We start from the raw sequence: 15,524 nt of genomic DNA on the forward strand, positions 1-15,524 counted from the left end.
GGAAAAGGGGCTTGTGAGAACTAACTATACACCAGATAACCTACAACTGAGAAAACTGGAATTTAAAAAATATTTTAAAATTTCCAAATAAGTATAAAAGAGCACAAAACTTTCTTGCCAAGTAGCAGTGGAAGTCCACTGCATTATTAATAGTTTGTTTATGATAGTATTGTCTAATAGAACTTTCCATAGTGATAGAAATGTTCTATATCTGTGCCATTCAATACAGTAGCCACTAACTACATGTGTCTATTGAGAACTTGCAATGTGGCTAGTACAACTGAGGAACTCGGTTTTTAATTTCATTTGTTATAATTAATTTAAATAGCCACATGGGGCAAATGGTTACCAAAGATTTTAAGCTACTGAACATGTTCTTTATTCTATGTCCGAACCAGGTTTTCCCATTTTTCATAAGTAGATTTCAACCTAAATATTTTTGGTTCAATAAAACAAGCTCTGAAATGCTGTTTACACATTACTGGTTTAAATCAATAAGAGATCAAAGTTCTGTAGTTGTAAGTTGGTGAAAGTTTTAAAGTGACAATACAAAGTTCAGAAGGCCCTTGGAAAACACTTTTTGTATTTCAATATAGTGACCATGGATTGGGATGGGGCCTTGAAGATTCTTTCACAGGAAACCAAAGGCAAAGTTGCTAGTTAGTGGCAGAATTGGTATGGCATTAGTTCTTTAACAACAAAAAAAAAAGTCTTAGAATTAAGTATGTTTTGCTCATTCATTTGAACCTTAAAATTTTGAAAAAGTTTAAAATTTTACACAATGTTTTTGTTCAGTGTTTTCTTATTTGTAAGCAAAATGTCACAGTTATTTGGAAAATTTTGCTACAAATATGGGAATGTTAATCAGAAACTGATGGGGCTTCCAAAATACAGGAGAAGAGAGGATGGTCTAAGAATCATTTCCAGTAGGAGCCCCCCATATTGCTGTCCCGATTCTTCTGCCTTAAGGCTGATGGGGTGTTACAGACAAAGAGTTCCTTCTGATCCGTACTCTTAGGATGCAAAAGAAAGCTTCCTGTCTTGGTGTCTTCCTAACTGATTCAATAGATTTTAATGTACGTTTTCCAGAGCTGGATTTTTGCTGAAAACATGCACAGCTCAGCTTCCTAGGTTTAACTACACCTCACAAAAAAACCCCTAAAGATTTCCAGTGGCAGAACTCTGTAGAATGTTACTAGTTTAGTCTCCAAGATTAAAGCGGTCCTAAATAGTTTCCTAACACCACTGTGGAGTGCCTTCCAGCAAGTGTTTCCTACTTGTCAATCAAAAAGACTAGTCACCTCTAACATATGTAACCCACCACCTATCTTATCTACCTTCTACTCTGATAAAATGCAATCACAACATATTCAGAATGGGACAAGCTACTCTTTTCATTCTCCTTGGAGGAACTAGGGAGTGTCTCCCCTGTTAGTTTGGGAAGCTGAGGGCTTGTTCTTTGAGCCGAATTTACATCAGGAGAAAAAAGTCCTGCTAGCCCGGTAAATCCAGGAGTCTTTTTATGAAAAATATCATTCAGGCCTATGTGATAGGAGTTGGACCAACAGAGCAGTCTCTAGCTGCCCTCTGAGGTTCTGAGTGTAATGCCCCGCCGTGTGACTCCACAGGACTCACATCTACCAGGGGGCTAACCTGCATGGGAATTAAAGGGCACCTCTATATCCAATTTCAGAGCCCTTTTCCTGTATCTTACTGGAGTAAGGGAGACTTTTGTAAGAATAAGACTCTGAGACATTCGGGTTTTCTGAAGGTGAGCAGGTAGTTTCAAGGTTTATGGTGTTTAGACATATGCCTGCCTCTAGAAGTGAGTGCTGGGGCATCACAGAGCCCCGATTCCCCATTTGGTGGCCGATGAGAGAGCACAGTCATTTTCCTCCTGGCCCTACTAAAGCCCTATGTAGCATGGAACGCACTGGTCAGAGCAATTGGCCTATGACCATGAGGAGATCCTCGCCAAGGGTTTGCACATCTCTCACATGGTTTATCATCAATACATGAATATCTTGGTAATTCTGAGACTGTTTATATTGAAAATCATATTAATATATATGTTCTTAAGCTGTATATTGGAAGGGATGGGGTAAGACTGGAACTTCATTCTTTTCTGCCTCCTCTGTTTCTGTCACCTGACAATGGCATATGTGACTTTTTGTGCTACCTTCACTGTTGACACGTTAGAGAAAACTACTGACAGACACAGCATTATAGGTGTAAGACATTTACCTGGATGCAGACCTTCTGGGATGGCTTCAGTGACTTACTCAGATAAAACCTCAGCCATTTTAGACCAATTTATCATGTATTAAATCTGGAAAGAAAAAGAAGATAAATGAGATTCACTGAATATGGTCAGATTTTAATTTTCTAATTTATAAAATAAGCATTAACACTACATCTTAAGAAAGTTTTTGAAGGTAATGAAGCCATCTGGTTGACATCAAGAACATATTCTTCCTTATATAGACTTGGGCTCTGCTGAGTGGCTGACCTGGTCCTGTTCCTGCTTATAGTCGACATCTTCCCTCACACCCTTTTACATGAACGCTAGAGAAGGAGAAAAAGACTGTTTCTGGGTCAAAAACAGTGCAATCTTCTAAGGCATTTCTGTAGACATAACTACTAAATATAAGAAATATCCTAATAGATTAGATTTTTACTTGTGAATTTACATTTAAACTTTGCTATGATTCTAGAGCTTATACAAGTGTTATTGTACCATAATTTTGAAAAAGAATCTTTTAAAAAGATGTTTTCAGTTTTAATCTTTCATTGCAGTAATAGATGCCTGTGATATAAGTGTCAACTTACAGAAACATATAAAACAAAAGTACACGTCTCTTAACTCTGTCTCTCCACATCCACTTCCCAGAGATACTTACTACTAATAGTTTCTTATGTACCCCTCTAGGACTTTAAAAAATGTATATACGTGCATATAAATGTGTATATCCATGTTTTTTCATTTTATACATTATATGTTCTGTGCCTTGCTTCCTTTTTTTTTAAACTTAATAATATGCTAGCAGAACTTTCTACATCAGTATACATAAATCTAACTCATTCATTTTAATAGCTATATAGTATTCCATTCATTGTACTGAAATATGATAATTTATTTAACCAGCCCCTATTATGGACTGTAAGGTTGTTTTTTTTTTTTCCAATTTCCCTTTTTGGATGCTTAAAAAAACGCCCAATGATCATATTTATACATATGCATTTTTGTACTTATATGATTATATCAGTAGAATAAGTTCCAAATATAGTTGTTGATGCAAATTGTTTATACACTCTAAGTTTTTGAAAGATACTTACAAAATGTCCTCTATAAAGGTTACATGAATTTATGATACCAAAAATCTGGCTTGTATCAAATCTTAAATTTTTTTCTGGCTGATAAGTGAAAAGTATATGTTTGTTTTGGTTTGCATTATTTTAGTTATGAATGAGGTTGAGCTTCTTTTTGTTTTCTTATTTTTTGTAGTCATTTTTCTACTAGTTTGCCCAGTCTTGGCCTTTGCTCATTTTTCCATTGGGTTGTTCATTGTTTCTCATTTGAAAGAGCTCATGTTGAAAATGGGCGTTTTACATATAATGTGGGGCAAATAGCTTTCCCAAGTTCTTGTTTATCTTTTGACTTTGTTTATGGTGCTTTTTAATATACAACCATTTCAGTTTTTTTTTAATGTAGCCAAATTCATCAGTATTTTTCATTATAGATTTGGGGACTTTTTTAAGTAGGAAATTTTTTAAAGTTAAAGAGTTATTCAAGAAGACTGTGTAGAGGTTGCTTTTTTTTTTTTAAACAACAATGTACACCAGCTTTACTATCACATTGTGATAACAGGAGATATAGGAGAATTTTGGCATTAGAAGTATCTATTTTTATCCCAATTTTTTGGTGATTTTGTTGTTATAGCAAAGATTTTCCCATTAGATGATCCTTCCTATAAAATACCACTCTGGTGTAAAATCTGTGGATTCTTGTAAGGCTCTAGTGTACCTTAGGGACAAAAAGAAAACAGAGACAGGGCTGACTTGCCAGTATCATTCTCCAGAGGGTTAACAGTAGCGTCTACAATCTGAAATCTACAGTGAGTTGGAGGGAAAGGAAAAGAAATTCCAAGATAAACAGCAAGTATGAAGTATAATAGAGGTTCATTATAGGAAATTTTGAAAGCCCATGCAAAAAAAAAGGGGGAAAGAAAAAAGTCACCTTTGATCTTAGCCTTGATCTTAATAATCCTCAAAAGCATTTAAGATTTGTTATATATTTTTCCTAGTACTTTTTATCTGTTCCGCAAATATGCAGGCATTTAAAAAATATATCAGTGACTTACTCACAAATCAGTGCTAATATAACTAAACTATTTTCATTAGAATACCAGTGACCCAAGTAAGACCTTAATGGCACCTTGACAAGAATCTATCAAACACATACACACACACAGGCTCTCACTCGATTTATGTTTTATATGTTGCTATATTTACTTGTGATTATCTTTCCTTGTCACTAAATGTTTTAAAATATATTTATATAAAAATATATAATGACTATATAATGTTTCATCATATGGCTTAATGTAATGGGAATTTAAAAGAGTAGCTTTGTTTTTCTCTCAAAAATCCATTCTGTTAACCCAGTAAATCAAACACTAGGACACATTCAGGAAATCATTACGTAGAAATCACATCAGATTCTTTTCCATTCCTGATAAAGTGGCAGTAATTAACTGTGTGAAGGTTAAGTGCTGGAAGACATCATGGTACAGTGTGTTTTATGTGACATGACATCATTTGAATGGAAAGAGAATTAGATTATTAAAGCTGGGTTAATGGACCATTCTTGTTCTAGCGGCATCCCACATAATTCAGAAGCATGTAAGATGCATTTGAATTGTATAACAAGAAGAGTTTGGGTCAAAAAGTGAAGAAAAGCGTGTGTGATAATAAAATTGTAAACGAATGAAGTTTACTAGAAGAAATGCTGTGAGATTTTTTTTTTTCAATTTATTTAGGAAAAAACCTGGTGCAGATTATATTCAGCCACAGTCACAGATATTTGGGGTTAGTGAGACAAGCAGGACTCTAAAGGGTCATAAGAGAATCACTAGGACGTTATCATTTATTAGCACTAAGAAACTCTGCCTGCTAACATGCAGGATGTCTCCTGGGCACGAGTTCCCTTGCTACTTGGCTTTATGGCACCGCTGGGTTGATTTCGCCCTCAGCCATAACTTACAAGGGAGACGCTGTACTGTTAGCACTGCCGGAAGTTCTAGATCTAAGCAGCAGCTGGTGAAATTCTGTCTCCTAAGGATGTCCCTTTATCACGGAGAAAATCATGGCTGCTCAGTCCCGTTGACACACCTCTTCTCTCAAACATGATCACAGGGAGCCCAGACTCACCTCAATCTTTTTTTTTTTTTTTTTTGCGGTACGCGTGCCTCTCACTGTTGTGGCCTCTCCCGTTGCCGAGCACAGGCTCCGGACGCCCAGGCTCAGCAGCCACGGCTCACGGGCCCAGCCGCTCCGCGGCATGTGGGATCTTCCCGGACCGGGGCACAAACCCATGTCCCTTGCATCGGCAGGCAGACTCTCAGCCACTGCACCACCAGGGAAGCCCATCACCTCAAACTTTTGACCAACATCAGTGACATTTGACCAGATCCAACTGACAACTCTCAATCTATATGTATTGGGAGAAATCTTTCAGAGACTAAATCATCTGGGGAGTCGTTGGCTTAAAATAAGTCACCCTTGTTTGCAGACTGACTGATTAGTAACTATATTCAGCTAAAGTTTTGTAAACTATGCCTATAGGTAAATAAGTGTTTATATTAAAAGCTGAAAGAGTGATATATAATTTGAGTTGGAAAGATGAACGGTTTATATATGTAGGAAATGGCTTGTTTAATTCAAGTACTTTTAAAAAAAAGATCATCAGAACACAAAATGGTAAGGAAAAAAAGTAAATTTCAGGTAAGTTATGGGAAAATAGAGATATCAAACCTTAAGTTTTAAATAATGGGCTGTCATAGTTTTCATATTTTTTTCCCAACTAAAGAAGGAATTTCTAGAATTCTTCATTATTGCAGTTAAAGGTAAGATGACAGGCAAATGTTAACCAAAATGGAGGACATCTTGTTTTTTGCTATGAGGGAAACAGAACTTGATTTCCAGTTATAACTTTAAATAAATTATCATATAATTAATTGGCCTTCAAAAGCAGGCAGCCTAGTGTAGAGCAGACAGTGTGGCTGGTGGCTCAGAGCACAGTAATCAACGTTTGTGTTTAAATCTTGACTCTACCAGTTACCACATCTGGGTAAGCTACTTATCTCATTATTACTCAGTATCCCAATCTATAAGATGGGGATAAGGCAGTGACTATTATATAGGGATGTTGTGAGGATTAAATAAAACACAGTATTTAAAGGCTGAATATTGTTTGGCACATTGTATGTGCTCAATAAATATTAGCTTTATTAAATTTGTTTATTAAAAAGCCAAGGAAAGAACCTCTAGGTAATCATTCTGAACAAGCCAGAGGTACTGTCCACTTGTACTTCTCTAGCTTTAATGTGCATTTGAATCACGTGGGGATCTTGTTAAAATGCAGATCCTAATTCAGTGAGTCTGGGTGGGGTCTGAAAGTGTGCATTTCTAATAAGCTTCCAGGTGATGCCCATGATGCTAGTCTCTGGACCTGGACACTTGAGGTAATTATGGAAGATTGGTTCTAATTTGTAATAGATGTGGTGGTTCTCAATAGGGGGAAATGGGGAAAGGAGGAAAAAGGGAAGTGTAGACATATGTACAGATTTAAAATGCTCCCCAGGTGATTGTCATATTGCCTTACCTGCTCTCTAAAGCCTGAAGAACCACTGATTTGATATTTCAACCTTTTATTCTTTTTCATTTCTCCTTTTCATACTCTTTTCTCTACCTTGCCCTTGCCATTACAGCTTTAGACTAAAAAAATGGTATTAATACTTAGTTCCTCAATTAGTAAGACTACAGCATCAATTTTAAGTCATTTTATTGTGTGTAATAGGAAGTGGTTTCTCTCTAACATTTCTCTTCTACAGTATAGGGATCTGAAAATGTATTTTATGTTTTCCATAGCTTTAGCCAAAAACAAACAGGCAAGAAAGTGACTTGTGGAGCATTTAGTAACAGAATACAAGGATGCAATTGGGTGTGGTGCATACAATCAAAGGAGTTATAACCCCATGGGGAAAGGAAAGTTGTAGTGGTTATTATGGAAGTAGCTAGAATCAAGCAATGTAACCACATTAGACATTCCACCTAGTCTGAAAGGTAGGAGGGAGGAGGGTTGTTTCTAAATGGCTTCCCACCCCAGCGGCATTGAGATGATTGGAGAGACCCATATCTAAATATGTACTTAGCTTGACCAACATCTCTCTAGGGCAAAGACCATTTTTATACTTTGATGTGTCCTCAGGGCCTAATATCACTCAGATCCATTGAATTCCCTCTAAGTATCTTCTACTACTGTTGATATATTTTGTAGATGTAATTCTTCGTTTTCCAAGGTAGATAAGAGGAGCTCTGATTAATATAAAATGGGAAATAGCCAAAGAAAACTTAGAGGGGAAATTAGCAATCATTAACTCTCTGTAAAAGTGCAGAACCAAATGTGTATTCTCTACTATTCTTAGTCTGAAGTTCACTAGTCAAAGTACTTTAATTCATTGATCTAAATGAGACTTTAACATCATTTGAAGAACAAAGCAGCGTGTATGTATATAAAATGAACAAGAAATCCCATAAAAGTTGACCCAAACTGAATGATTATTAATTCTATGATTTTAAGTTTTAAGGACACCTAGAATTGGGACTTGGAATGGGAAGGCACAATGAGATTATGAAAAATAAAGCATGTCTATTTCTTACCCATTTTTCCAACTTGTGTTAGAAAAGTAATTAACTACGAGATTGGCCACACAATTTAAAATATTTTTGAGTATGGGAAAAAAAATCAAACCATAATGGGCAGATTCTAGACACTTATTTCTACTTAAGACATTTAGATGATACACCTATTTAGGAACCAGACAAACAAAAATAAACTCTTCTAAATTGAGCTATAAAAATAATGTATCAATAATATAAAGCAGCTGTACAGCATTTACAGTATATAGTGCATTCTTCGTTAGTAAAATATTTTGAAAGAAATTTTGGTTTTCATATTCAAGGGAATTTTTTTCCCTCTGTGATCATCTACTACCAAGAGAAAGAATCAAAATCAGATAGAAAAACTTTCAATGTTAATACAACCACAGTTAAGATTCACTTATCATTTTTATGATTGTTATAGATATATATTTCATTTTCTAATTGTCAAATTTGTCATTAACTACCAACGAACAAAACATCTGGCGAATTTATAGCTCTTTAGATAATTTTTTTGCTGTGATTTATTTTAGATGTATTTTAGAGCTTTAATAGGATAATGGTAGTCATTTGCCAAATCATTTGAATAGTACCTTAAATCCCTATAGATACTCCTAGATTTAAGATGGCTTTGTGTATTAAGCCACTGAAAAGTTGAGTCTTAGTAGCTAAAATTCATATAATGATGAAGAATAGAAAATGTAAAGTGATAGCTAAATTAAGGCTGGAAATGGAACAAAATTTACTTTTGCTTATGGGAGCTTTATAGTATACTGTTTTAATAAACACTTACATGAAGAGAAACACATGTAATCCAATGACTTCAGGCAATTTTGAAAGAGAAAGCTTATAAGCATTTTGAAGAAAATAATAGTACTTTCTAGCGGTGATGAGTTGGGAAGCTGATTTTTCCAATTTGCTAGATAACATGGGAGAAGAGTGTTCCTAACCCAGCCTTGGATACTTTGTCATATTTTGTTGCTCTGGCTCTATATTTGTTTATTGCCACAGGCTGTCTTCAAGACAGCTTTTTAATTTTCACAACACTTGGATTTACATCAAACTTCTAAATAAATTTCTTAATTTGCTAGCCCACTTGGGAGAATCTCTGGCATTGCTCAGTCATGACTGAGCAGGAAAAGGACCAAGTAAACTAGCGAGCTTGGGGCTGAAGACCAGGAGCCTGTGTCAGGCAGCGAAAACATCTAAGTGCTATGGGACTTGATCTTGGTCCCTGTAACAAACTTGAGAGCAAAATACAGCAACTATCAGCTGCATGAAAAGGACAGTGTGACAGCACAGATAAAACTATGGGAGACGTGCACCACACATTTTAACTGTGAGTTTCAAACTCCTTCTCAGCTAAGTATTTTACCTGGGCTTTGGGTAAGGAGCAGATTAAATTTTCTTTCATTATTTTCCCTCTAGCATAGGGCAAGCAATTAGTCATAGTAACAACAACAACAGTTATAAACAGCAGCAGCAGCAGCAAAATCACCCCAAATTATATACAGGTGTACCCACACAGTTCTTACCCAAAGTAGGAAAAGAAAAAACGAAGAAGTAAGAAACCTGAACAATTCACAAAGTCACAATTTGAACACTGAAGCAGGGCGAGAGAGTGATAGGAGAGATTGAAGCTCAGAGCTCTTGGGATGCAGAGCGTTGCCAAAGCAACAGTGACTGAAAGACACTTTATAAAACTCAAGGAAGACAAGTCTTCCTTTGGCATCAGTGGAAGAAAACGAGTTTTCTTCCGAGCTGGATGATGGAGCAGTTTATTCAGTTTAAGATCAAAGAAGAACCGAGCTAGAAATCAAGGCCTCATGATGGGCACAAAGAACAATGAAGTCGGGGGAAAAAAGGGAGAAAAAGAGTAGATAACAGACTTGACACTAACAATCATGAAACTTTAACAAATGTTGAGATCTAGCAACTTGGGGCCACTCCCTGAGCCTTAAGCCAGGTTGTAGGAATTGCCAACTCTAATCTGGGGGATGGACACTTGGACCTAATGATTTTCCAGACAATTTACCAGGAGAGCTATTTAGACAGTTTTGAGGACCACAGACATGGGCTATAAAAGGGTAATTATTTTAGGCTTTTATTTTTTTTAAGCAATAACTAGGAAACAAAAGGAATCAAGGAATTTTATCACTGGAGGGAAACTTACAGGCGGGGGCTTGAGGTTCAGAGTTGTGAAATAACTCTAACAGCACATGGCCAGTTAAGTGGGAGTCTCCGTTCCCAGCTCTCTGTGCTTCCCTGCTCCTGCACTGTCTTCCAAAAGGGTGGTGGACTCCACCACAGCCTGAGGAAAGATTATCCACGCGGTGGGGCCTTTAGAGCTAGGGAAACACTGCAGGGGACAAGGGAAACAGACAGATTCCTTTTTTGAGAAGACTTATAAAGGTGTTACTGCTTATGCTAAGGAGAATAAACCGAGGAGACCCAGGGTCCTTGGGTGGTAACTACCAAGAGAATCATGGTGGGGATGAGGCACCTTTAAGAGGAGATACAAGTTGCTCAAAAAAGTTATAAAACAGAGAAGCAGGGTGCCAGATTTCCTCCCTGCCTCATTGTTACTTTCTCCTCCAGGAATGACACTGGGAGTAAACGCAGCAGGTCGAAAATGTGATCCCAGCGGAAAGTGAGCACCCAAACGTTCACCAGGAAGAGAGGGCTCCAGAGGGCCACTAGTGAGTGTTCGATTCTTAATGAAGCCATCAGCAAACAAAGATTAGGTACAGAGGCCCCAGATGGGTTCAATAGCCAGGTCTCTAATGGGCGCCCAAAGTCAGGGCAGGAGATGCTTCTGGAGACGAAGCATCTGGCACTTTGGAGAGATTGGGCTGGATATTTAAGAGAATTGGAGAATGGGGTGCTAGGTAGAGAGGTGGATGAAGGGAAGGGGCCAGCAAGACGTTCTGTTCAGTCTTGGAAGCAGAAGAGCTTCTCCTAGAATCCCCCTCAGTTACAAACGTGCCCTGGCCAAAGCTGTGGGGATTGGGGTGTGGAGAAGCCCCGGGTTTTCCCCTCCCCAATTAATTCGATGTGGGCACGGCATCCTGTGCCAAGGACCCACCGATATGGTTTGCAGAGAGGGGTATGGGGGAGGTGAGCTGTGTTGGTGCAAGGCCTGGGAAGGCAGGGGACGGACGCTCAACTTCACTTTTAGAAGTGGCACAACTTTTAAATGGACGCCCCGCGGAGTCATACACTCAGGTCACATTTAAAAGACAAGAGTTAGCTAAAAGCGTGGGGAAGAAAGTTTACTTGGCTGCATCCCATTTCTGCAGATTCCTTGCTTGTACTCGATAGAGTTGTGTCAAATCGGAATGAAATTTCTGGGGCATGCGGCAAACAAGCTCAAATTGTTTCTTCCCAACTCAGACGCCCCTCCTCTGATTTGGGGAAGGGCCTCCAGCTCGGGGTGGGCGCCGGTTGGAACTAAGCTCGCTCTCGTCTTCGTCCCCTGGAGCCTCCCGGCACAGCGCCCGCAGTTCACACCTCGGCAGGAAACTGACTACCCTCGCCCCCAGCCCCCAAGCCTGGCAGGGCAGTCCGCGCCACTCACCGCCACTCGGGACGCTGCGCCCACGTCCGGCCGAGCTGGTGGCGCTGGTGCGGGGTGCGCCCTCACTCTCGGGGTCCGCTCGGGTTCCTCCCCATGGATCGCCGCCTCGGGCCGGCAGAGCTGCTAGTCTTGCGTCCGCCCAGGCGCTCAGTCGCCCACTGCCTGGGGCCCTTGGCTGACAGGCGCTGGAATCATTCACTACGAAGGCAGCTACAAATTTATAGCGAGGGGCGTTGCTGCTTCGAGGGTTCCAGGGGCGAGGCTGTGTTTTGAACTCCCTCCTCCTCCGCCCCGCCCGGGAGACCCTCTCGGCCCAACCCCCTTTCCTCTCCAGATGCTGACGGAAGCGGGATGATGCCACAGTCACCCCACTGTCACTTATTAGATCTGAGTACCAGGCCCAGAGCCCGGCATCGGGGGAAGGAGTGGAGAAATGGAAGAGAGCTGCGGTTGCAGGAGCAGCTTTTCACACCGAGATCATTCCTCTACTTTTTTTTTTTTTAAACTTGGGAAACTTCTAAGGACTAATTAGGGGACTTCTTTCTCTTCCCTGGGAGTAACTCAAACTTTGACAATACCATTGTGGATCATAGATCCATAGATTAATCTCAGGGTTGTTACAGAGTGAATGGGTGGACATTCATTTCCTCCTATCGGACATGCTATTGGAGTTACAGTTTTTTTTTAAATGTAAAAATAGAAAAAGTTAAAAAACAAAGTATGACCAAATATTTAAGGAAGAATTAATATAAATTCTTCCAAAAAAACAAAGGAGGAAGTATCACTTTCCAACACACACTATGAAGCCAGTATCACCCTTATTCCAAAACCAGATGAGACGTCAGGAGAAAAGAAAACTACAAATCTTCCATATGAGTGTAGATAAAAATCCTCAGCAAAATATTAACAAATCAAATCCAGTAACATATTAAAAGGATAATACACTATGACCAAGTGAGATTTATCCAAGTAATGCAAGATTAGTTTACCAAAAATCAATTGATGTAATATACCATATTCATAAAGGACAAAACCCACAGGATCATCTTAATAAATTAGAAAAGGATTTGACAAAATCTGACACTTTTTCATGATAAAATCATTCAGCAAACTAGGAATAGAAAGGAACTTCTTCAAACTGTAAAGTCTATCTATGAAAACTCACTAACATCATACTTAATGTTGAAAGATAATGTGTTTGCATCTAAGATCAGGAAAAAGACAAAGTTATTTGCTTTCAACGCATCTATCAAACATTGTACTAGAGGTTCTAGCTGGGGCAATTGGGCAAGAAAAAGAAATGAAAGGCATCCAGATTAGAAAGGAAGTGAAACTATTTTTATGTGCAGATGACATGATCTTGTATTTAGAAAATCCTAAGAAATCAGTAAAAAGCTATTAGCGCTAATAAATGAGTTCAGAAAGTCTTCATGATACAAGAAGAGTATACAAAATCAGTTGTATTTCTATACATCAGCAATGAGCAATCCAAAAATGAAATTAAGAAAAAACTGCATTTACCATAGATCAAAAATATTAAAATACTTGGGAATAAATTTAACAAAAGGGTGCAAAACTTGTACTCTGACAACAGAAGACATTGTTGAAAGAAATTAAGTTAGACCTAAACAAATGGAATGACATTCCATGTTCATGGATTGGAAGATTTAGTATTTAGTATTGCAATAATCTCCAAGTATTATACAGAGCAAACACAGTCCGTATCAAAATCCCAACAAGCTGCTTTTGAAGAAATTAACAAGGTGATCCTAAAATTCATGTGGAAGTGCAAGGGACCCAGAAGAGCCAAAACAGTCTTGAAAAAGAACAAAGTTGGAGGACTTGCCTCATAGTATCAGATATTTGGAATCATTTATCACAAGACTTTGTGTAGAAAAGCCAAAAGTAGGTGACAAATTCCAGAGTCTGTGAGTGATATTAGGAAATGCTCCTGTGATTATTATTTAAGAATCAGGAGAGTTTTATATTTTTAAACCTATTTAGTGTTAGAAATCATTAACCATAGCCACACCTGTACTAAATTTCACCTTGATTTTAGAAATGATAATAGTTTTGAAGACTGGAAGTTTACCCAAATTTACCCTCTGATATGGATTTTTTAATATATAGGGTAATAATGTTCTCTACACTCTTGTCAGGATTAAGGGAAAGAGCATATATATATATATATGTAAAAGCTTCAGGTACTGTGCCTGGTACATAGTAAAGTGCTTAGTAATTGGCAGTCATTTTTAGTGAGGAACTGGCAGTTTTCCATACTGGTCAGGGATGTATTGGCTTTTTGATGCTTTGAAAAAAGAGATAAACTCCTTGATATCTTTCTAAGGATTAAATTTGTCTCTGGTACTTAAAATTTGAAATTTTGATATAAATGAAGTCTTCTGATACAGCGGACCAAGGTGTAGGCTTTTTTTCTCTCTTTCCTCTCTGTATGCGTCATGTGAGGCAGAATCAGAGTGAGCCATCACCATGAAGCTGGAAGTGGGAACACAGAAGGAAAGGGCAGTGGGCTGTTGAAACGCTAGGTGAGCAAAGGCGGAATGCAGAGCCTCACTGCTGCTGAGGCCAGGGCTTGGCTCATGTCGGATTCTAGATCATCTAAGAAAGACTCAACTCTGAATATCAGTCTGGAATAAAAATTTGACAGGACATGCAAAAGAAGTGCAGTGCCCAATAAACGTGAAACAAATGTTTAGTCTTCAAAGTAAGAAAAATGAAATTTAAAGCAACAAGGTGCAATTTTTCACCTATAATATCACCAGAGAGTAAAGAAAAAAGATAACACCGGAATTCAATTTTTGCAAGGTAGTAGGTAAGTTGGTACTCTCAGAAGCAGAAAAAAATATATATTTGATACTGTAGGATTGTTGCGTACCATCATCAACCAGGAATTTATTCTAAGTAATAATCGTGGATATATTCAAAGCTTTATGTACAAGGATGTTATTTACATTGTTAAGCATGATAGTACATAATTGGAAAAAATATTAATGTCCCCTAAATAAAGGGTTAGTTAAATAAATTATGGCACATCTAGAATAGAACTTAGCCATTGAAAGTAATGCGGAAGGATATTTAGTGATATAGAAAATATTCATGGTATGTAAATTAGTGAAAATCAGCTTATTGAACAATATGTACACTATTATCCAAATTAACTAAAACATACACACACACATACACACACATGTATACACACACATTCACATGCATATGCGTAGAAAAAAAATTAGATGTATATTCACCAAAATGTATACAGTGGTTTCTTCTGAATGAAGAATGTTGGGGCTTCACTGGTGGCGCAGTGGTTGAGAGTCCGCCTGCCGATGCAGGGGACACGGGTTCTTGCCCCGGTCCGGGAAGATCCCACGTGTCGCGGAGCAGCTAGGCCCGTGAGCCATGGCTGCTGTGCCTGCGTGTCTGGAGCCTGTGCTCCGCAACGGGAGAGGCCACAACAGTGAGAGGCCCGCGTACGCAAAAAAAAAAAAGAATGTAGTGATTATGGATACTTTTAAATTATATTTTATTTTTATGTTTGTATTATCCAAATTTTACATAACAATTAAATCACCATTAAAAAGTTAGCAGAATGAACAAGAAGGCGGGGAACTTAGCACAGGAACTGTTTGGAGATCAAGGAACATCAGGGGGCACAATTTGTGGACAGTTTTTGCTGACACTAAACTTGAAGTCCCCATGGCTTCAACACTGTGAGTGCACCTATACCTGTACTGTTTTTGAATATATAAAGTAGCATGATTTTATGGGAAGATATGTTAACTAGGAATTCAGAGACCGGAGCCCATTTTCCATTATCTCTAGAGACATCAGTGGAGCTTGGCCAAGACAGCTGACATCTAGATCTTTCCTTAAAATAAGGGTTTTCCAATATCCTGTTTACTAGCTGTGTGAATTTGGGCAAGTTATTTAATCTCCTATCTTTTAGCTTACTTATCAGCAAAATGTGGATATGAATAGCACTTAA

General features: G+C 38.2%; 1 protein-coding gene across 2 annotated transcripts in view; it reads right to left on the reverse strand.

Annotated features, from left to right (window-relative positions):
- The window catches only part of AGTR1 (angiotensin II receptor type 1), a 45,056-nt gene extending 33,312 nt beyond the window's left edge, over positions 1–11,744 (reverse strand). For both annotated transcript variants that reach the window (XM_060297625.1, XM_030873516.2), the window contains exons 1-2: positions 11,519–11,744; positions 2,245–2,329 (exon numbers count right to left, since the gene is read on the reverse strand). The gene's annotated coding sequence lies outside the window, so the exon portion shown is untranslated. The remainder of the gene's footprint in view (positions 1–2,244; positions 2,330–11,518) is intronic.
- Between the last annotated feature and the right edge of the window lie 3,780 nt (positions 11,745–15,524).

This window comes from Globicephala melas, chromosome 4 (genome assembly GCF_963455315.2).
Source record: "Globicephala melas chromosome 4, mGloMel1.2, whole genome shotgun sequence".
In the NCBI taxonomy this organism is placed as follows: Eukaryota; Metazoa; Chordata; class Mammalia; order Artiodactyla; family Delphinidae; genus Globicephala; species Globicephala melas.